We start from the raw sequence: 23,419 nt of genomic DNA, 5'->3' as shown, positions 1-23,419 counted from the left end.
TTAACAAACAGGAAAGAAAACACTGCTAAAAAGAAAATTCAATAAGAGACCACTGTGCAGCAAATAGTAAAGTCTGACATGTAATCAGCCACAACATTGCAATAATTACAATCAAAGACAGACATGTAACAGATCTGAGTGTTTCACAACATCACCAAGAACAAAGTATTAAATATACCATAACTCAAGTGACACACACCTCATATCACAAGGATTTCTTTAACAAAGCTATAATGGTATAAGGTAATGGTATGGTAAAGGTATAATGGAATTTTGGGCTCGGGAGGTACACAAAGGTGGTACCATGTACCTCCGTGCTGACGATAACAACTCATATTCACCATAGAGGGTGTATTACATCACTGAGGATAACAAAGCAGTGTCACACTGTGTTACTGTTGATTGTTGTTGCAATCTTGCCAGACATATCAGAATAACAATCGTCTTAAAAGGCCCACTTTGTAAGAAAGTTGATTTTTCAGTCTCATTCCCAACTTAACACTCAAAAATCAATTTTCTTACAAATTGGACTTTAAGTTTGTTCTTGTTAACTACAGACAGTGAAAAAATACCTGGCAATAAACGAACAGTTAAAATATTCTCTGCAAAATGAATGATAAAACAGAACCTTTGTCTATCCAATCCGAATTGTCAAAGCTTCTGCATGAAATACAGTCGTTTAAATCCTTAGATGACATCTGTGTTTACATCTCATGACAGTTTTCAGATATTTATATTCGTTTGCAACCTCAATACAGTCACCCTTGATAGACACTTGTTCGTATCTCCCTCTTCTCCCTCTGAATTCAAAGATCGCTTCCTTAGTTTTGTTGGTATTTAGCTGGAGGGAACTCATATTGCACCAATTAACAAATTGATCCGCACATCCACGATACTCTTTCATCATCAGTGATCAAACCAACAATCACTGTATCATCTGCAAATTTAACATTGAAAACATCAGATGAATGTTAATTTACCTATTTTTACTTACTGAATAATGGTCTGAATTTTTTTTACTTTCATGCTCAAAACCATTAATCACCCACTAATGTAAGACGAGGCATCAAATGGTTGACATCTCCACAATTAATTTACGGTGCAGCAAATGACAGAGTCTAAGGCTGATTGGAGAAACATCTCGAAAAGATTGGAGTCTTTGCTGTAAGCCCTGAGGAAGATGCTGGAAAAGTTCGACTTACCCTCCCTAAGTTTAATGGCCCGTGTGCTTTGAAGAGAACTTTGCTATTTTCACCCCAAACACGTCTCGTGTGGCTTCTTCCTTCTAACCACTTACATTTGATTAATTCACAGCTGCATAATAAATAGAATCAATTCCAGCTGAGGCATTAAATTACCTGTAATTAAGCCATTGATTGAATGTTCTGATCTTGGTAATTGATTTTATTGTCCATTAATTTAAACCAAAATCTTCGGCGAGGGGGATGAAGATTCAATGACTGCTGCCATCCGAGAGAGAGAGCTATTCGTCTTGCGGGGTCTGATTTGGAACATCTTTAATGTGGGTGCAGTAATGTCGATCGAGTTATCACTTAATATCTTAGATGTTTCAGCACTGAATACCACCCTGCATAATTTCCAGGATGAGTAAAAGTGAGAGAGACAACCACTAACTGTCTGCCTACATGAATATTTCCACAAGTGAGAACCTGATTTGGATAAAACTGATGGTTATACTGAACAATGCAATTATCATGTTACAAAAGCACATCCAGTGGCCTTTCGCCTTTTACTAACAGTTTTGAGTAGCTGTTTTAATTTTTCCAGTGTGAGATTTTTGGTGGCAAAAATAATTCAGATATGCTGCAGATATAATGTTTTAGGAGACTCCACATAAATCCCCGTCTCTCTTCTGTATTTTTTTTTATAACCTTCTACCCCTTTGAACACAGTTTAGGTCCCATTATGGAAATGCTGCTGCTCAGTTATGCATGCAGCCTCCCCGTTTTCAACAAACTACATGACATTCCTTCATGAAAACACTGAAGTTGAATAATTAAAGAGGAGTATTTTGTGTTAATGCATTTAATTATAATGTTGTCATGATGAAATAAATAATTCATGACAACTGTTTTTTTTTTATTCCTTCATCCAAAGTATCTACAATTCAAATGCAGTCATTTACTTTTTTTTTTTTACTCCCCGCTTAAAGTTCATGGAGAGTTTTCATGACCACCAAGAAACAGCTCTAATGACTGCGGGCACCTGATGCACTTGCGAGATCTTCCTCAAAGTCTCATTACGGTTTTCCAAGAAGTTACAGTAAAAGCACCCATGTTTATTTGATTCCTTCTATGGGCTCCGAGTAGAGAGGAAGAGAAAACCCTGGTTCATTTTGAGGCTGTTACATAATGTAGCGTCCTTGTTCCCACACTGACAGCAAGACTCAGAGCATATAAATGTTTAAAGTTAGCCATGAAATAACAATTTTTCCCTGCTAATTAGGAGGCCACCTCTCTTTCTCTTCCCTTGCCTTTTTGTCTCTGGCTGCAAATGTCTACCCAGCAATCTGGTCAGTGGTGAGAGGGGCATGTTGTGATTGGACCGCTTTAAAGATCAAAGTCAGCACTAATTGGCTGGATATAGAATCATTTGTAACATTTGCTCCCCTTGGAAAATTCACCATGCATAGACAACTGATTAACATTCAGAATGAACAAATGAATGAGTAAAATATTAATAAATAAACGTTGGTGGACTTGAAATTACATGAAGGTGCAACAAAACAGCAGCTAACCTCGGCTCATTCACACGAACTGAAGTCTGGGTTGTTGTCCATCCTTAGCTGCCAAGTAGTCCACTGATGTGCAATAGAATAGTGCAACTAGAACATTTAAAATGTTTAACAGTTGAATTGTAAAAATCACGTACTGGTGTGCAAAATTAAAAATTATACCGTGGAGTGGGTGATGCAAGGCATCAATTAAGTGAAACGGCCATTTGCTACTTGCTACTTTACAGTAGGTTGATGCTGACACTACACACGGTCTATGGGTGATATTGATGTGGAGAAAATTACATGGTTGGCTAGCTAGCCACAGTAGTCTCATTGTTTAACAAACTGTTAAATTATATCTGTATAGTAAATCTTGTTAGCCTAACGTTAGCTTTCTGGCTGACAGCTGAGCCGAAGAGTTCTATAAGCTGAGCAGACTAGTTTATGTCCTGCTGCGTAGTTGTTTCTAAGGTTCATCCTATTTACTGAAGTACTGAACAATGTTTCCATTGCATAAGAACCTTATGGGATTGTAATGACTTGTTCCAACTATTTCTCAAACCCTCAGGTGTTGCCAGCGAAGCGAAGTTATAGCTTGTGAAAAACATTATATTTTGATTGCAAATCGCATGAAATGTTGTTAATTAATGGCCTTTTTATTTTCCTTTGGCACATAACCATGGTATAAGCGGGAAAATGCCACCTTCAAGGTGTCCATAATCAGGAATTAATGGATGACACTGAGTCGTCCGACGCTCGCCTTGTCGGGTAGTATACTTTACTGAAAGGACTGTTCCCAAAGTGGACCAAATTACATAAGATCTTTACTTGTTTGTGGTTTGTTTTTTATGGATGTCTTTTCACTAACTTCATATCAATTTTCGAACTTGAATCACTTCAGTAAGAAATGTTGAATTTTGAGAAATTTGAGCATTACGTATAGGCACTGAGACCTAGCTTAGGCTATACATACAGGTTTATCCATGCTATACAGTGGTTCTCATAGAAAAAGTGCATTTATTTATTCACTTTTGATTGGACTAAAAAAATCTAATATCCAATAGATTTTCACGTTTCTACTGATTTAATAATATCTATAATTTGTGATATCCAACAGACAACATGTGTGAAAGTGGAAGCAATCCTACAGAAATAAACTTTAACAAGCCTAATCTAACCGTCGAACACAGATTTTTATTCACTGCAGAGCAGAATACATTGCTCCCTGTACAGATTCTGGACAGTGTGAAGTCTTAGTTATTGTAGATTAGAGAGTGACTTACAGCAGCAAACAGGACTTCTTATCAAAGAAAGGAAACCCAAACATTAAGCTGCCGATTACCTATAAAACAGGCAAGCAAACATTTCATATTTAGAGAGAAAGGAGAGATTATAGAGGACAAGAGGATACAATGGACACATCCTTGTGATGAGGGACTCTGACAAGGCGGCTCAAGGCAAGCAGTCAGGAAGCAGGAACTTTGCTGAAGCATTGTGTTGCAGCATATTAAAAAGATAATATATAAACCAAGTCATCACATTAATGTGAAAACACCCAACATGTGGACTCGTAAATCTGCTGCTAGAGCACCTCAGATCTGTATGTGGTTAAAATAAGTCGCTTACAGAAAACAAAAAGAACAACCTAAAGCCTGCTCCACCGTTGCTGCTTCAAATGACAATAGCTTGAATGGATATGTCACGCCCGAGACAAAAGCTGAAGAGTTGTGAAAATTTAATGATACCGTTTCTTTGAGAGGCTGCTAATGTAGTAGAGGACTCTGTGTTAGCACTCGGTACAGTGCTGCAGCGGCTGTGACTTTTTTGCCATCGCCATGCTTGCCATTTGCTAATCTCCGCTGCAGCAGCAGCAGTGTCACGAGGTCAGAGCTTGAGGTTGTGGTGCTCTTGCTGTAACAATGAGCTGTGGGGAACTCGGCCTACCCAAACCTCAGAAAGTTAAGAGGGTGGCTTAATTGGTCGATGAAATATTCCAAAATGCAAACACACTAAACTGTTTGTTGACGTGCCTCTAATTGCATGTATCAGCATGGGAATTCCAACTAATGGAACAAACAAAATGTCTAATTGTGCGCAAATAATTACTTTTATTACCACAGAAGTATTCCTACTGAAATTAACTGCATAGGGCTGCCCCAACACACACATGTATCTAAAAACACCCACACACAATCACAGTGGTTTTTCTTTATTCATACTGGAGAGGACATACTAGGAATTTTCTGTATCTCAGGCTTTTCTCTCATCTGTCAGCCGACTGCTCTGTATACCAGCCTGGAGTAGCTTATAGGTGAGAACTTCGTCTGTACTCCCACCTTCAGCATTTCCTCAAAGTCCCAATCCAAATCCCAACCAGGATAATCTCATCCCTCCACTCTGATGTACTTCCATTTATCCTAGCCTTGTACTACTGCCAGCTCAGCCCCGTGTTACGGAAAAGGAGAAAGAGGATTTCTTCTGCTTTCCCCCTTGCTCGGGCACTTCACTGAGGTTGTAAGTCCGTATCGCCTTGGAGCTCCGCAGAATCTGCTCAATGTCACCCCTGCAACGCCTCAGGACACAATGGCCACTCGCTTGTTATCATGCCGCTTCCAGCCGTGGCTTCATCTGAGTGACTTAAAGACCAGAAATAAATTCCTGTTCAACATTAGCAACCAGAAAAGTCTTGCAGTACAATAGCGTTACAATGGTGGACCTCATCAAAGACCTGGTAGATATAGGGTAAGATGCATAAAAATGCTAAGAAAGAAGTAAAGCAATCGGTCACATAGCTCTGAGTTAAATATTTCTTTGATGTTTTGCTGAATATGAAGTGTGTGAATAAAAGGGGCACGTGACAACCCATCTTGTCTGTAATAAAAGCCATCTTGCATTTACATGTACAGGGAGATAATTGCGTGAATCAGCTGCTTGCAAGATTACAGTCATGTTTACATCCCTGAAGCAACTATTTCCCTCTACTGGAGACCAGTAGGCAACCAGTGAGCCAAGAGACAACCAGCATCTGCAAAAAACAATCCCAACAACCACAAGGGAAATATGTAACACTCAAAAATGAGCATTCATCCTGCACCATTTCATATATCAGCGCCATAAAAGCATCAGAATCCAGGTCCAGCAGCAATCAAAAGACACATAAGCTCAACCACAACATCAAATTGATTCAAAATTAAAACCTCTGCACATACTGTGAAGATATAAATTAGAATCCAGGAAACAAGCACAAAACAAGCATCAAAGCAAGCAAAGCAGTGTTGTCAGCCATAAGCAAACCAACTAAGCAAGACATCAAGCGAAAGTGCAAAAATGTGCCTTGGTGAAGCGGAGTGCTGATACTGAATAGTTGCTGCAGTTCAAAGTTGCAGAAATCACACACAGGCAACTCCAGCTCATATCATAAACAGACAGATTTCAGACTTTTGGCTGCCTGAATACGAAGTGTGAGGAGAAAATGATTAAGGTGACAACCTTAAGAAGGTGCTTTTATGTAATCTCAGTTGGATTATCATAATTCATTGCATTCAGGGTTAAGGTAAAAATCTCACGCCTTCAGCTCGTACAAAACACGGAAGACAAGATCATATCAGCACTGTTTTAGCCGTTCCTCGCTGGTTAACAGAAAGTTTTAGGATTAATATTAAGATTTTACTGATTATCTTTAAAGCACTTCATGTTTTAGCTCCCCTAAGAGCCAGACTGAGCCTCGGATCCTCAGGCAGGGCTCTGCTGGCTGTTTCTAAGTCCCAGCTCAGGACTGATCTCTCTTTATCTTTAAAAAAGCTTTTAATTAATGCTATAGCGCACCGTTTCATGTCCATCATGTTGTATCTAGTTTATCAATATTGATGAGTATTTTGTACCATTTAAATTTTTTTTTTGTCTTATGTCATATTATATGTATTATGTCATCTTATGTCTGACTAATTTGTATATATAATTACATAATTCATGCTGATGTTCCCATGAAGCCACCGTTTCACCACAATATAAATCAGCAGCATGAGAAAAAGCTAATCAGGCTACAGCTACAGTGATGCCAAACACTGAATACCATTGCACATTCTGCACATACTGTACATAGATGACAGCAGGAGATATAAGCAGCCAGCACAAAGGAATAAAGCAACAAAGGAGGTCCATGCAGCCATATTGTGAAGCACAAAAACCCTGACTGAACAAAGCCAAGGTGACTCTCAGTACATTGACACAAGCTTAAGAGTGACAATGCAGAAGAAGATTAAAGAAAGCTATTTGCTTTCAGTTGAATAATCCTTGGCTGAAAAATTAGTGTGGTGAGAAAATGTAAACATGATGAACGTGTGTGTGTGTGTGTGTGTGTGTGTGTGTGTGTGTGTGTGTGTGTGTGTGTGTGTGTGTGTGTGTGTGTGTGTGTGTGTGTGTGCCAAAAGCCACATTGAGTCAATGACATAGAGTGAAGGGTAGAGACCAGTAGGCAGTGAGCTAACTGACAGCATCCACCACCTCCTTCTGCAAATTCCAACAGAAATATGTACAACACCTCACTTCTGCATACATCAATAGCATAAAAGCATCAGAACAACCAAGACAAAAATAAGCTCAGCCAAAGCAACAAAATAAAACCACTGCACATACCACACATAGATGAGAGCAGTGGAAATTAGCAGCCAGCCAACGAGCACAAAACAGACATTAGACAGTAAATCAGCATCCGCAGCCTTACCAGAAGCAGTCTTTGAGGCCTACAGCTCATATCACAAATGGCTGACAATTTTTCCTCCTGTAAGACGTCTTAACTCAACAATATTGGACAGTCGGCAGTGTGAACATGACAACCTATCTTGTGTGACAAAAGCAAATATTACAGGGTAATGGCTTCAATACGAGGAGTACAAGAAAAACATCCAGTATTCATATTTCACAATGACATGAATCAGCAGCATTAAAGCATAATAATGCAAGTCAGACAACAATCCCAAACAATGCCAAATAAACACATTGCACATAGATGACTAGGGGGTTTGAAGGTTCGTGAATTCATTCCAAACTGTCACGATTCGGACGTCATGCTTCAGTGCATGCAGTCATACAAAGAATACGTCTGACTGTAACATACTTCAGTGGGCGAGAGTAGAACCATTCTGATTCACACTGCAATCCAGTAAGTAACAGTAATGCACCTAAAAGCTGTTTTCCATCTGCCATGATAAACAAAAACAAGAGCAGATGAGGTGAAGACACAATAAAACAAGACGAAGAAGAAGACACCGTGATTGACTATACACTATGGCTGTGTGGAAAAACTTAAGATTAAATAGATTTAAAATTATTTAATTGTTTGGCCCTGCAAGAGTTTCCAAATGTTAGTGAAATGAATGGCTCAAATTATGACAGTACAACTAGTCATTTTGTGAGGGGTACAATACAAGCTTATGGGAAAAAGTATTTTTGGGCATCAGTGCATCACGTGATGTTGTAATCACACAGTCTGGCTCCTACGTAAGATTCTTCCTGGGGGCTTGGATCGGACGGTGTGTCAGCGTTGTTCGACAGTTATATGTGAGTGTAAACATGTCAAACATGCCATGTCACCAGATGCGTCAATCACCTGAGCGAGCCCAACAACTTATCCTAGTTGGCCAAGGTAGACTAGAGGACACGGATTCGGACCACAAACTTTTATTAGTAGACTAACGTTCGAGTTAATCAGAGTCAGGTCCGGCACTGAAGATGAAGATGAAGATGAAGATGCACATAAGCATGAAAATATTAGGGCCAAAGACATAACTGAAGCAACCAGCACTTGCATCACATTTACACTGTTTTATATTTAATCAGCCTTGATTAAAAAATATGACCTTTGCAAGAGTGAATGCTCACTATTTACTCCTTAATGTACTACAGGCTGTACCAACTATCTCAGATGGAAGTAGGTGTTCCGAACCATGACCCCGAAACTGAGGCTTATATCGAACCGTGACTTCTCTGTACTGTCACACCCCTAAAGATAACAGCAGTGGGGAAACACAAAACGAGCATTACAGCAGGGTTGGACTGTATTTTCAAGCACACAAACAGAGTGAACTGAGCAAAGATGACCATCAATATATAGATTTAAGCTTATGAGTGACAATGCCGTAAACCAAGCAGTCACATTGCTTCAAGTTAAGTATTTCTAATGATTGGCTTCATATGAGTGTGTTGGGGAAATGTAAATATGACAAGCAACAATGTGTGTAACAAAAGAGATTAGATGAAGCCAATATTACAGGGAAATAATTACATGAATGGGCCGTGAGCAAGATTGCAGTCATGTTTGCATCCCTGAAGCCAATACACAATATTGCTCTCTACTGGAGACCAAGAGGCAACCAGTCAGCCGACAGACAAGCCTCACAATCATAACACGAGGAAAGAAAACAACTACATGAGGGAAATATGTACCACTCAAACATGAGTATTCATATCTCACCATGACATACATTAGCAGCACGAAAGAAAATGTGAGACGCAAAAAACAATCTGAAATGTAAAAGCTCAACAACAGCGAATCAATCGACAATTCATACAAGTGTTGCACACAGAAGACAGCAGCAGAAATTAGCAGCGAGCAGACGGGAAAAAAATAGCAAAGCAGCATGAGCAGCCACACTGTCACACACACAAACTGAACAAAGGCAAGGCATGCATGTTAGCAAAAGCAGCAGATGAATATTCCTCCCCAAAGCTGTCCTGAAGTTGTATTTCTGGAGTATTTAATAATGGCAACAAACAGGCAAATATGTTGCAGGTCCAGTACTCAAACTGGAGTGTTCATATTTCAATTCAATACATAAGTCACCCACATACACAGCCCAGGGGAGGCCATAGAGCAATGAAAAAACAAAATTCAAAGCGGCCACGTTTAACTACATCTAGCACTCAAAATGCTAGTGCACACAGGATACAATTTGTTCCCACGCTTTGATTAATTCCACTCACTCTCAGTGCTTGCCGCAGCTCTCAGTGTGCTTTCTAGCAGAAATTGGGAATGGAAGCAACTCAAAAAATTTGAAACTTTATTAAATTGTTTGGGGGATCAGGATTATGCTGAAGCACAGAATGTACCTTTAGTAAATACAAAATGTCTCTAGTCTGTCTTTACAGTACACAAATACAGGTTAAATAGGTTACATTTTCAATGGAGTCTGGCAAGGGTTTTTTTTCTGGGTGATGATATTATTTAACCTTGGTAAGCTGAAAGACATGGAGTTTAACATTGAATGTGAAAGCCAATGATGCAGAATGTGTGTGTTAATGTACACCTTTTTCAGGCAAAACTCAAACTGATGTATTTTGTCTCTCTATGGCAACTCCGGGATGCTAGAAGTAAGACAACAATGCCAAAACCTTTAAAGCATTGCACAAAACATCAAACCAGGACCGGCAGCCATATTGTGAAGCACAAAAACAATGCTTGAACAAAGCCAAGATGACCATCAGCACACAGATGTAGGATATTTAGGCTACTTTTAGGCTATGTTTCCTGCAGCCAGTATACTATAACAGGAAACCAGTAGACAACAGTAGACACTCCAAAAAACAATATCAATAACTATGTGGGAAAATGTTACAAAAACAATTTAGCCACCAAATCAACCACAATAATACAACCACCAACAGAAAAATAAGCCAACTTGTACAATAAATTGACTAATAATACAGCATCACAGCAGAAGTTAGCAGCCAGATGTTAAGCACAAAATAAGCAAAAAACAGCAACCAAAGCAGTATGGCCTGACCACAGCATAGACACAATATGCCAGTTAGTGACAACAAATGAACACTTACCTTTGTGAAGAGAAGCGGAGTCATTATTCTTTGTCAAACTCATCCTAAAAAGCAACACTTTTATTCTGTTGGCAGGCGAGCTAGCTTAAAAAACATAAAATGTGGCATGAAAGGCTGCAGCAGCAGGTGAATTCAACAGACGGAGAACAGGGAGACCACTGACTACTTTTAAAAAAAGGCCTTGGTTTTTGCTGCATGGCAGGTCGCAGTGAGTTGAGTGTCTCCTGTGTGATTAGCAATTCAGTTGTCTGCCTAAACAAGCTGGCAGGCTAATTGTTCATATTTGCTTTTCAACAAGTATTTGTACTTTCTTTAAAGGGAGGTGTGTATACAAGAAAATACAGGAAAGCACATGTTGTCGTGGTTTAGGTTTGAGTTTAGCTGTTTCCTGATTGTAGTTCACTCTCCTTGTGTCATGTTTGGTTTTAAACTTCCTGTCGTTGTATCTATCCCCGCCTTCCTTTGTGATTGCCCTGATTTGTTTCACCTGTCCCTGATCATCCTCTTGTGTCTTTAGTCCATGTGTGAGTCATCAGTTTGTCTGTTTTTGCGCCTCCTGTCTCACCTGCATATGCTATTTGCTGCTTGTGTTCCTCATGTCATCCCGGTTTGTACTCCGTTTGGGTTTTTTTGTCCTTGGTTGCTTTATTTTAGTTGCTTAGTTGTTCTAATCAGTCGGACACAGTAGATTTTGACAGTTCATAATTTGTTGGTTCACAGAATTCACTGTTTACGAATATAATACCAGTTTACGGTAAGAAAAATAAATGATGGGTGTGCTTTCATTAGCAGCTGTTGGTAATAAATAATACATATTAAATCTTGTGATGGCACAATTTCTTATGGGTTAAGTTTTGTCTGCTCGAGGCACATTATATAAGGTTTGGCATAGCATTAAAATGTCCGGTGTCTATAGTTTGATGCTACAACAACAATTGCATAGCCTACATGCTAATATAACTGTTTTAATGCAAGCATTAATGCAAACCCTTCAGTGGACATTTATATGTAAATTGGAAAATGCATACAAAAACAGAGGGATGGAAACCAACCCATTGTCCCTTTTAATGAAAACTTGCAACACCTATCTTTGCAGTTTTAAAAATAACTGGCATGTCTCAAGCAATAATGTTGTTGCCGTCAAACTTTAAATCTGTTTTCCTCTTTGCTGTTGTCAGCTGTCGTTTCAGTTCAAAAACGTTGCAACCCTTCTCCACCTCTTCCACCTGCAGTTCATCATATCCATTGCCCAGGTCCCGCTCACCAGTCCACCTCATCACATCCAGATCTTCAGCCATTCTCTCCATCCCATCACCACCACCAGCCTCTAGGCTCTGTCTTAAAATATGATGGACAAGACTCTTATTCTCATCTGATGTGCACATTGCAATAAATATTCACTTGTTCAAAAAATGAAGTCTTTCCTGATTGAAGTAGTACATTTTGTGCAATATATGACTTCACCTCTAAACAGTAGCTAATGCAAGTTGTTTTATTCCTAATTACAATAAATATCCCCCTGCTGCATGTGCATATTATTAGTAAAACCCATCTATATAGTGAGACGGAAGACTTGAAGTAGTAGAGCTGCAATAAGAGGACGGTGAAACATTAAAAAAACATTTCCTTGTTTGTTCTCAGTTCAAGGAGACCTGATACTGACTTCAATGGTTTGTTTTTAATCAGTCTGACAGTGTTTGCATTCACACTGCTCTGCTCACCAACTTATCTCCGTCTCCAAATTTGTTTTTGGACTTTGATGCAGACGTCCACTCCATGTTGGAGACTGATTTTTGGCTTTATCTAAAAGGATTTATTTTGTGATGTGAAATTAGCCATTTGAAGACTCGCATAAAGTGTAATCTGAACACTTAATGGAAATCTTTCTCACTTGTCACTGATAAGTAATGAATAAAGTTATAAGTTCTGGTATTCAGCAGTGGGCACTTTCCATAGACTGGAGAAAATGATGAATAACTGAAGTTAAAATCCACCATAAAGCACCTTTCTTTGTTAGTTTTCCTTGTTACAGCATCAAGATATTTCCAGCATGACTACAAGAGGGTATAATACAGTATAAATGCTCTCAAAAATAGTAAACATTAATGATAAACTAAACCATTTTTTCTCAATGTTCTTATTGTTCTGTGTCTTTGTCGGAAAGGGCTAGATAAGGCATATGAAGGAAAAGACATAAACAAGTGAAAGGTAATTTACAACACTATCACAAAATAACTCTTAGCATTTGATTAGCGTGGCTGGTTTAAGAGTGGAATAAAGATAGCAGTTGCTCAATGGAAACATCAACCAATTATAATAAATAGTTAACCCAAGACCTTAAAAACAGTTTCTTTGTGCGAAGCAGATGGGAAAATCTATACAAGGACAAAAAAACGGGATTAACACTCGTGACTCTTTTAATGTCTTTCAATTTAATGTCTCCAGTGGCAATCAACTGAAGGCCACGGCTTTAATTGGCAACTATTGTGTGAATGTTTATAACACTCAGATTGTCTGATAGGTGCTGAGGAAGAAGCTCTTGGAAAGGAAAAGAATGGTGAGAAAAAGGATAATATAACTTCTAGATTGCTGTCAATGACTAAACTTGCCACAGAGTCAGTGGTGTGTGTGTGGTGACATCAGTGATGGCTCAAGCTGTCAGTGACTCAACTCACCGATGTCAGCTGTCACGCACATACAGCAGCACCAGATGACATGCGAGGCCTCAGGCAGATGTACTGTATGCCGTGTAGACATGTACAGTCGTGATCTATGTCCAGATAACAGCTACATCACAACGCACGCATACTATGTCATGGTGTCACTGCCATGTCAACACTGGGTCTGGGTGTTTACAAAGGCTGACACACGAAATCTCTGTAGCAAATACGGATTGGAGCACTTAAAGTGGCTTATTTTCTACAATCAGTCTTTTTCAAAACTCACTCTCGGTACAATTCAAAACAGAGGAAATTGCCCCTAGTTTTTTTTTTTTACAATACACGAAACCATAATCTCAGGAGACATCAGTCCAAATATAGTTTTCCCTGTTCCCTTCTTGATTATTTTATCTCACTTCAAAACATGAGTCGAGGCGATTTTAGGCTTTGATGAGGTTAGACAAAGTGCAGGAAAGTTCCTTTTTTATTATCGTTTTTTTTAGATTCTGCTGCGCAACTTTCAATTGAAGTCTGCTCGAGCTAATGCCCCTTTTCTCACCTATTTATCACTGGTCAACTCTAGCGTCAACTAACACTATTTCACTCACCTAATTATTATTATTAGAGCATGGGAATATATTTAAGTGTGATGACAGGTAATAAAATGAGACCTCACATGGCGCTGTGCACAAGCGTTTGTACTTGTACAGGAAATGCAGGAAAATAATAGTGCAGAATGAGTGTGCTTGTTGGGGCCAAATTGTTTTGAAAGGATTATTGCCGGAATACATCCAGAGGCCACGAAATAAGGAGCAGGCAGGGTCACAGCATGAGCGGAAATCAGATTGCTTAAAGTACAGTAGGTCTAAAGTCACTGAAAGGTGACATCAAAGCCAACATCATCATAAAAGCAACTGTATCTATGAAGACCATTCAGTGCAGACAAACAAAGGAACATATTGGCATCTGAATATATTCAGTCTCAGTATATACTGATATACACATATTTCAGACCAAAGTCAGCCAAACCTCGTTATGGTACATCTGACCCTTGGATCAGATGAACGCTTGAATGCCTTCTTGCTGTTTTACCCCCTCAAATTTAAATGTACACCGACAACTTAAAAGAAATTTGCAGTATTTTGCGGCAAAATATGCAGTTAAATAACTTTTTTCTTTTTTTAAAAAATTGCTCCAAATATCACAAGATACTTTCATTCACATTTATTCATAGTCAGTATCTAAGTGGCTATCTGTAAGAATTCCACTTGAAAACATTCAAAAATTATTTAAAAAATTATCAACAGAATGTGAATACATCACAGTTTTGACATTATGATGTCTATTTATTGTGTTGCAGAGATATCTACTCAAGTTAGCATGCTAACCACCTAGCTGCAGCCTGTCTTGGTCCAAAGCTCCTGTGCTAGTGGAGCACTCCCCTGGTTCCTGAGCTCGCAGTCCAAAGCCGCAAGTTCTACCTCAGCTAACGGGCTAATAGAAGCTACTGTTAGCAGCAGTTAGCAGCTATTTCGGTGATATGCTGTCCCCTGTTTGTTTGGAGTATGAATTTGCCAGGTGGCCAGTTCTTACATACTGCACCTTTAATGATACAAACACGTCTCAGTAACTTGATGAAGTTTCAGTTGACAGTAAAGAAAAAATGTTTACAGGAAGAAGCACAGTTTTAATTACATGTTTTGGTGTCAAAAAACATATGCTATGCTACTTGGAGGCCTCTGACTTTACTTCAGTGTCTCTGTCTTAGGAATATATCAGCATAAATCCATATTGGAGGCTCGTTAGTCGAGCACACCCCATATTGTTTAGCTGCTCATTGTCAGTTTGCTTTTTCTATTATTAATTACCTCAGCTTAATACAAGAGGATTTCTCATTTTAGACGGTCATTAGAAACACATTACTGCACCGCTGATGCGACGTGACTTATTTACTCCACAACAATTTCCTCTCTCGCGTTGCCTCAAAGGCTCTGAAATGAGACTGGGAAAGGAGGGACAAGCCCAGGTTACGCTGGAGAGAAAGCACACGAGATTTTGTGTCACAGCAAACAAGGCACATCAGTGCTGCTGAGTGCAGCTTGAGCTGCAAGAAATGGATTTCTGAGTTTACCTTTGCAGCCCTCAGCAGGGCACTAACATTATATTATTGGCTGTTAGCAGCTATCAACTTTTTCTATTACCTTGGTCCATGACTTGACATCACTGTTGAATAGCGGCACAACATGTTACTTCAAGCTTGTTCAATTGTTCTGACCCCATGAACCCGCAGGTCTGAGGGAAATACCAGAGAAAGGGAGGGGGAGGAGGAGAGGTCAACCTTCAAGGTGAATGGCCTCTGGAGAGGTAAGGTATATCTGTGCCTGCACATGTGTGTACAGCATTGCTGCTGTACAGTACTGTTCCTATTTAACACACATGAAAGTCTGCCACCTGTGTGGCAATCCAGTCCTTTGCGTAATTGAAAGTGCATTGATAGTTGCTCAGAGCTCTCTGTATGATGAATGGCTGTGATCTGTGTGGACAGCTGAAACAAATAGCTCCCCCTGCTCTAACTGTGGTCCGCTGTCTGATGGTGCTTCCAGAGCGAGCTGCCTTTAGCCCCTTTCAGCCCAAACAACAATAAGTATTCTGCTCTTCTGGTGCACGGTGCAGCTCACAAACTTATCTTGTTGTCCATTAGTTCATTTTCCAAAAGCGTGAAGATTTTAAGAAGAGGGTCACTGAAGTCTCTAGTGGTGATAAACGATCGCTGGCACTTAGCAGCACTTGCCCTCTGCCTGGCTTGAACTGAGATCCCTCCGTCTGCACGGTGTGAGCACCAAAGTTTAAACAACAAGGTTGTGTTAGGTGTCACTGGTACTGTGAAGTATGAGACTTTTGCAACACTCTTAAATGGTAACTCCAGTATTATCCACTTTATATTTGCAAAGAATTTCAGATGCTAAAGTATGTCTCAGTGTGTAATTGGTCAGTAATCTCCAGGCTACAGCGAACAGCCATTTAAATTGCAAGGTATGTGACATTTTTCTGTATCATGCAGCAACCTGCATCAAGAGATAATACACATACCAAGCAGGCTATATTTACTGGGTTCAAACCAAGTTTATCGTTCAGCCAAAATTTTAGGAAATTATGCAGAATTGTTTTTCTCCACATGCATTTAAATGACCTGAATCACACAACCTGTGGGTAAATGTACAAGAACATTTACAAGTCAACATATGCATTAGCTTGAGTTTTGAGTTATGCCTCTAGGTGTGTTTAATGCCGCTTGAGATTGTATTCTTTGAGAATGTGAGGATGAGACAAGAAGCCACAAATAAGTTTTCCACCCTTGTGGAGGCTGTATGGGCTCTAGGTCAACATTTCTTTATTAAAGAATCTCTCTGTGCTGTGATGACCAAGTAATTTGCAGGCCATATTGGATGAAGCTTATGAAATTGTTGTCACTGGCCAGATTTGGCCTCTGGACTTGTAGTTTAAGACTCCTGTATTAAAACATAAAATATTGACATGGAAAAGCAGCATTGTTTGTACATATATGGCCATTTATTATTTACAGAAGTGTTAAAAAGCTATATATTCCAACAGTAATCACTGTTCAAGAGTGTTTGGTCAGTAATCAATGTCTCTCCTCCTCCTGCTCATGCCGTAAAAGAGAACATTAATTTTCTGGTATCCCTGCCCACATTGTCCAATCAGGACAGAGAATCCCGTAAAGAGGAGGTCCTGTTTGCTAGTGAACACGCAGAGAGCAGAATCCTCCTGTTTGCTGCTATTTGCGATGATTACCGCTGAGTGTTTATGTGTTGACCTAGAGAGGAGGGAGGGGATTGCTAACTGCAAAATGGACAGGAAGTTAGCTAAAACAATGACAACGCTTACAGCCACTTTAATGATAGATTCTCAATATGTGATGAGACTTATGAAACTGTATCATTTGCTGAATTTGGCCTCTGAACCTGTCGTTTAAGACTCCTGAATTAAAACATAAAATCTTTGACATGAAAAAGCAGAATTTTTCGTATTTATATGTTGTTATTTTTTTATTATCCGTCATATTTGAAAAAGTTAATTGTCTTGATCCAGAATGACATGAACCGTCACTGTAACGTCCATAAAATCACCGCACCAGAATTAATGAAATAAAGCCTGTTATTAAAACCCACAATGTGTAACAACACTTAGTTAATAATTAAATATTGTTTTCTGTTTTTTTATCTTGTCAAAATTATGCTGGTTGTGTCCTTTAAAGATGATATTTGTTATCATGTTATTCTTGATGGCATTATGAGATCCAAAAGGCAGAATGTCCTATTATCCTATCCTGGGAAGTCTAACTTTTGTGGTAATTCAAAAAAACAAACACAGCAGAGAATGAGCAACAGTTGACAGAGAAATTATATGATTTAGTACAAGGTATTGATTTAGATGAGGTGATTGTTTGCAGGTATGTACAGTTCTTACAGAGAAAAGTTGCTTGGCAAAAGGGATGGTTGATCTCAAATCCGTCTCTTGTCCTTTTTCACATTGAGAATGAGATTACCAGGAACATTCTGTGGTTTCAATCAGCGATGGCAGTTGGTGAGTAGGCGTGTACCATCAGGACAATGGCCAAAGCCTGTGGCTGTTTGGTACGTCCTTTATTTTAATCTGGATATGAGGAACCTCTGTGGTGCTTCCTTGGAGAGCTGTTCACCCCAGTTTGACTTTTCAGTGGTCACGGCTGGGAATTTAAAGGGATAAATTCATCTGTTTCAGCACACTGAATAACTGCTGTACCTTTGGAAATCCAACTGAGTGGATTTGCATTTAAGATTTGTCTGAATCCACAGCAACCTGCCTCAAGAGATAACAAAGAAACCAATAAAACCTGACCAAACAGACTTTTTCTGCATCTGTCGTGCTTGCTTGAGCGACCAGGCTCCTGTAAAATCCCAAATAAAATGGTTGCTCTGACACACACATGCCTCTGCGAACCTCGGATAATGCAATGTAAATTTATCCTGCCTTGAATTGATTTGTCTTAAGACTGAAATTCCACATGAGCATGAAATCAGAATATGTTAGTTTTGAACTAAGCCCAGCTGTCAGTCACCTTCTCCAAATGAGAGCGCTGAGGGTTTTCCTTCCCAACCTCAGGAAAGGGTGCTGCATGCGTACAACCCTTAATACATGCACCACTGAGTGGGCAACCCACTCCCTGCTTTAGGCTGTGGGTATAATGTCTTGTTCCATTGGTTTGATGCTGCTGAAGGGTGCACTTAAAAGCTTGCTTTTAGTTCTGTCGTGTCCCAACAGCTGACTACAGACGCTACATTTTACATGTCAGAGCAGCCTGGGCTGATACCAATCTGTGAGCCGCTCATGAGATATTAATAACTCACCTGTGCATGTTTGTATCCATGTGTGGGCGTGTGTGGTTGCACGTTTGTGTGTCTATGTTTACGGGCTGTCAAAGAGAGAGACAGAGGAAGTCTGAGGGTGGATATTAAACACCCACAGCTCCCTCTAGCTTCTTCACTGTGAACAGCTAACTGCGCCAGATGCAGAGGGGGTGGAGGAGTGCGTGTGTTTGTGTGTGTGTTTGTGCATCCAGCTTCAACCAGGCCCAAGTTCATTTGTCCTGATCTAAAGCAGTGCCTGTGATCTGGACTAGAGCAGGGCCACAATCAAGGACCACTTTGCGAAACTGGTTATACTGGTTTTCTGCCACATCTCCTCAATCAAACTAATAATGCTGCCAAATACGAAAACTGATTAGATGGCAGCATGCTCAGCCGATTATTAACCACAGATCAGCGTAATGCACTAAACCTTTTTTTTTTTTTTCGCAATCTACAAAGAAAACCCTTTGTTTCACACTGCAAGCAGTGATAGAGCCACTGGTACTGCTGAAGAAATAACTATGTGAAAGATTCTGAGAGACAGACTATCAGAGACTCGGCCAGTATGCTACTAAAAGAAGCAATGAAACAGAGTCTGAGCCACTAAAGAACAAATGAGACGAGAAAGAAAGAGAAAAGTTTAGACAAGAGGTTTTACTGATGGATTTACTGAGAAGAAAAGTCTGAGCGAACAGAGACAAACACTCCACAGAGAGAGTTACTGTTGTTGAACAGGACAGATATGTATGTTTTATCAAAAGAGCAGCAAGTGAATTTCCTATTAACTCCAAGTCCCCCTGTGTGGCGCAATATGTTATGTCTAGATTATTAAACAGAGTAATTTGTTAGATGTAATGTAAGTTTGGGGGGTTTTGTATATGTTTCTTATGCGTTTATATGTGTTTATGAGGACGACTCTGTAGTAAAGATTGGGTTATAAGATTGGGATCCAGTGGTGTCACGCTCACATATGTTGAAACTCCATGGTCCCTTGTCAAAAATATCCAGTGGTTTCGCCCTTGCAAATGTTAAAATGCAGTCTCAAACTGCCTGTCACTGACTTGGCAGCATCCTCACCAGCTAGATCCACCACCACCCACTCCACCTGATGTCATCCGCTATGGCAGTGCAGTCATAAACATGTAATGTGATTGTGATATAACATGTTTTGGCGAAAAGTCAAAATGTGGGGAGCATATGAGACGCAGAAATGTGACTGTATCAGTGGTTTGAAGAAACGGTGGCTGCCAACATTTCATCCAGGCGACTGGGCTGTTGAGCTAAAACAATAAATAGAGTGGTCACCTTTAAATCCAAAAATATAAAAATGCTTTGGGTGCTGGAAAAGTGGTGGAGAAACTAATTCATTCTAAAACCCACAGATAGGTATTTTGTCAGTCTATCTGTAAAAGTTGCGACTGGTGGGATGAAAGGGCATCATAGGTTTTTGGTCGCAGCAAGAGATCTGTATCGTGTTCCTGCTGCTGATGTGGTTGATGATGAGCTGAGAAAAACAGATAAAATTTATTGATCTCTGTGGGAGAATTGGGTGGGAAACTGATATTAAAACAACAGTCTAAGCCTGTGCACAGAAGATAATATAATTTTGCAGCAGGCAGATTTTGTTGAACAGCAATTTCACCCCAAACATTGGCCCAAATAATCTGTGAACACCTCCAGTAACAGCCACATTTTTGTGTGTCTGAAACTTATTCATGAACCAATTTTCTGTAAAGCACACAAGTACACAACTTCGGGTAAATTTCAGGGCTCTGTCAATAGGTTTATGGAAATTAATGTAAAGCAATGGCTGCTTGAAAGCTCAACATAAAACAGTCAGAATACATGTTTTGTGGTAAATGGGCAACAGCATGCAAAGCCATTGGTATGGTCTTATAAAAGTTCAATATTCTGCTCATTTTCAGGTTCATACTTTTATTTTGGGTGACTACTATAATGTTTACATGCTTTATTGTATTAAAAACATACTTTTTCTTCCATACTGCCTTTTGCTGCCAAACCTCTATTCACCCTCATTTAGTGCCTGTCTCTTTATGTCCACCCTCCTGAAAAGCCATTTCTGATTGGTCAGTTTGGACAGGCCTGAGCTGGCACCGCCCACCATGTTTCTGCATGAGCCCTGCCAGTATTTTTGTAACCACGGCCGTGCTGCGGGTGGTGACTGTAAAGTTGTGACATCACAACCTTAGAGAAGTCTTGACGGTTCATTTGAAGGCACAGTTTCTGAATATCGAGAATTTTTGATACTTTCACTGTATGAATAAAGCTTTAAAATTAAAAAGACATGGGCATCTTGCTTCCTACAATATGGGAACTTCAACAAAGCATTTTAGATGCTTTCCTTCACTTAAGTGAACATATGGACTTTATGAATAATTCCTGATGAAATGACTCTCTAACCCCCTGCAGTGTGTTAAGTGTTAAGACCAGTGCCAGTTTCAAACCTACAGGCAAATAGGGATGTTCCCTTTCACAAAAAAACTACAGCCAAAGTGCTCTTGATTAATATCCTGAAGTTAACCTCCACCCATTCAGTGACTTGGCAATAATAACCTGTTTCTGGTTGTGGAGGCCAATTTGAAATGCACAAATGTAATGAAGGGAAGGGAAGATCTTTTCCCCCTGGAGCTTCTGACACTGCGACCTGCAAAGCCTGGAGGTTGACTCCTGCCTGCATGTGCATCATCACACTCCACAGCCATATGGAAGCCAGCGTGCCTGCCTGCTCGGTGTGTCTAAAGCCTTGTCCTCTGGGATTAGTTTTACTCTATGTCGGCTAATCTAATTGTCATCGGCATAATTCTGTGATTTTTGTCCCAGGCAGAAAAGTGATTATTACAGGGAGATTTTCACCCTTTAAGTTTTTTTCATTGAAGCACTCAAAAGTCTGGGTTGATTGCACATCGCTAAAACATCACAGTCATTAAAAAAGGAAATCCATTACAACTTTCCTTTGCAACATACAAAAGTCAAGATTCAATTTATTTCATGTCCGATGAAATGATAGTTGTAGTCCCTTAATGCTACTCACCAAAACAAAATTATGAAAATGACTGATTAAATAAATCATTAAATAAATCTATTTTTCTTTCAACAAACACACAGGCTATGGTCACCAATTAATTAACTTTCCTGTGAGTTGTGAGTTCTTGTGTGTGATGTACGTTTACATGTTTAAATGTTATTTTACTAGTCTTGCATGGCATGTATGTGTTACAGATGGTTTTGTTTCTTTGTACCAAAAAGGCCTGCTTTTAACCTCTCACATTGAGCTGACTGCTGCTTCACACTAGCTGAGGTGTAAAGCTAGTGAGAGTAGCTGTCAGTTTGGGTGCCTTCTGGCATTTGGCGGTGGTCTTTGAGTGTTGTCAGTGCAGTGCAGGATATAGGCAGGACCATGGCACAGACTATCAAAGCAATAGTCGAAAGCTGACCAGAAAATGCTTTCTTCTCCCTTAAGATTAAATCGTTACATAAGCGAGAGTGACACATATTTCATTGTAGTGCAATGAAGAAATTGTTTTAGTGCAGTTTATGATGACAGCAGAGACAAAAGAGTGAGGAGTGCTTTAGAAACGCACAGCTCTCAGCACCCATCCTGAGGTCTGTCAAGACCAGTGACTTGAATAAGTGAGTGAGTTGCTTTTTATGTGAACAAACAACCCAATCACCAGAATAAATGTTGTTTCTTCAAACCATGCATACGTTGAAACTTTACATTTCTTTAACTTGCAACTTTTGATCACTGAGATCATGTTTTGGCTTAAAATATCTGTTTTTGTTGCCACAAATACAGCTGGTGATGTCCTGACTTCCCACCCAGAAGTTCCAGGTTTTGTCAAAGGCTCACATAGAAATGTGAACATTTCCGGGTTGGCAGAATCGTTAACTGCCAACATTTCATCCTGGTGACTGGGCTGGAAAGAAAGAAAGCAGCAGGATGGAGAGGAATAATGTTAGAGATGGAAGAAGTCAGGTACGACATTATTTAATTTAGTGCTGCGTGGATGACAGATTGTGAGCAGGTGATTCCCACAGATCGCCCACCCTGCATACATAGAAGGAAAGGATCTGCAGTGCTCCATTAATGCACATTATTTCCTTCATCTAGAAAGTGTTATTTAGAATAATCAGGAGAGTGTGATTCATTTTTACCTCTCTTGCCCTTCACACGCAGCGTTATGTGTCTTCAGCTCCTGCTGTTCAGTTTAGTATCAAGTGAATCCATCCAAGGTTTGAAAATGTGTCTGCTGAAATAATGAGAAGTGCAAGCTGTTGCTTCAGCAGGACCTCATGCAAAGACACAAAACAAATATTCAAACAAGGGTGGTATTGTGAAATCCCTATTCTCCTGACGGACTGAAGGCAGAGCATTAAACGTGGATATATTGATCAAAGGTAATCTACAGGGATAGCATACAAAGTCTTACATGTTTATGTATTATGTTGACCCAGCAGAAGTTACATGTGCATTTATATAAGGATGAAACATCCGGATTCAGTACTGAAATCCTTAAATGTCTGTTTACTAAATACACATACGTAATGTGTATAATGTGTGCATATACAATATAGTATATTTATATGTTCATATGTACATATATAGCATGAAGTGTGAATATATTCATTGAACAGTATTTGCAACATAGAAAGTTTATATATATATATATATATATATATACACAACACTGACTTTATGTGTATGTGCATATGTATTGCACGTTATGTGATTTCATTATATCACTGCTATATGTTGCCCGACA

This window comes from Pagrus major, chromosome 8 (genome assembly GCF_040436345.1).
Source record: "Pagrus major chromosome 8, Pma_NU_1.0".
In the NCBI taxonomy this organism is placed as follows: domain Eukaryota; kingdom Metazoa; phylum Chordata; class Actinopteri; order Spariformes; family Sparidae; genus Pagrus; species Pagrus major.
The sequence above is the reverse complement of the archived record's forward strand: the minus strand, read 5'-3'. Positions refer to the sequence as shown.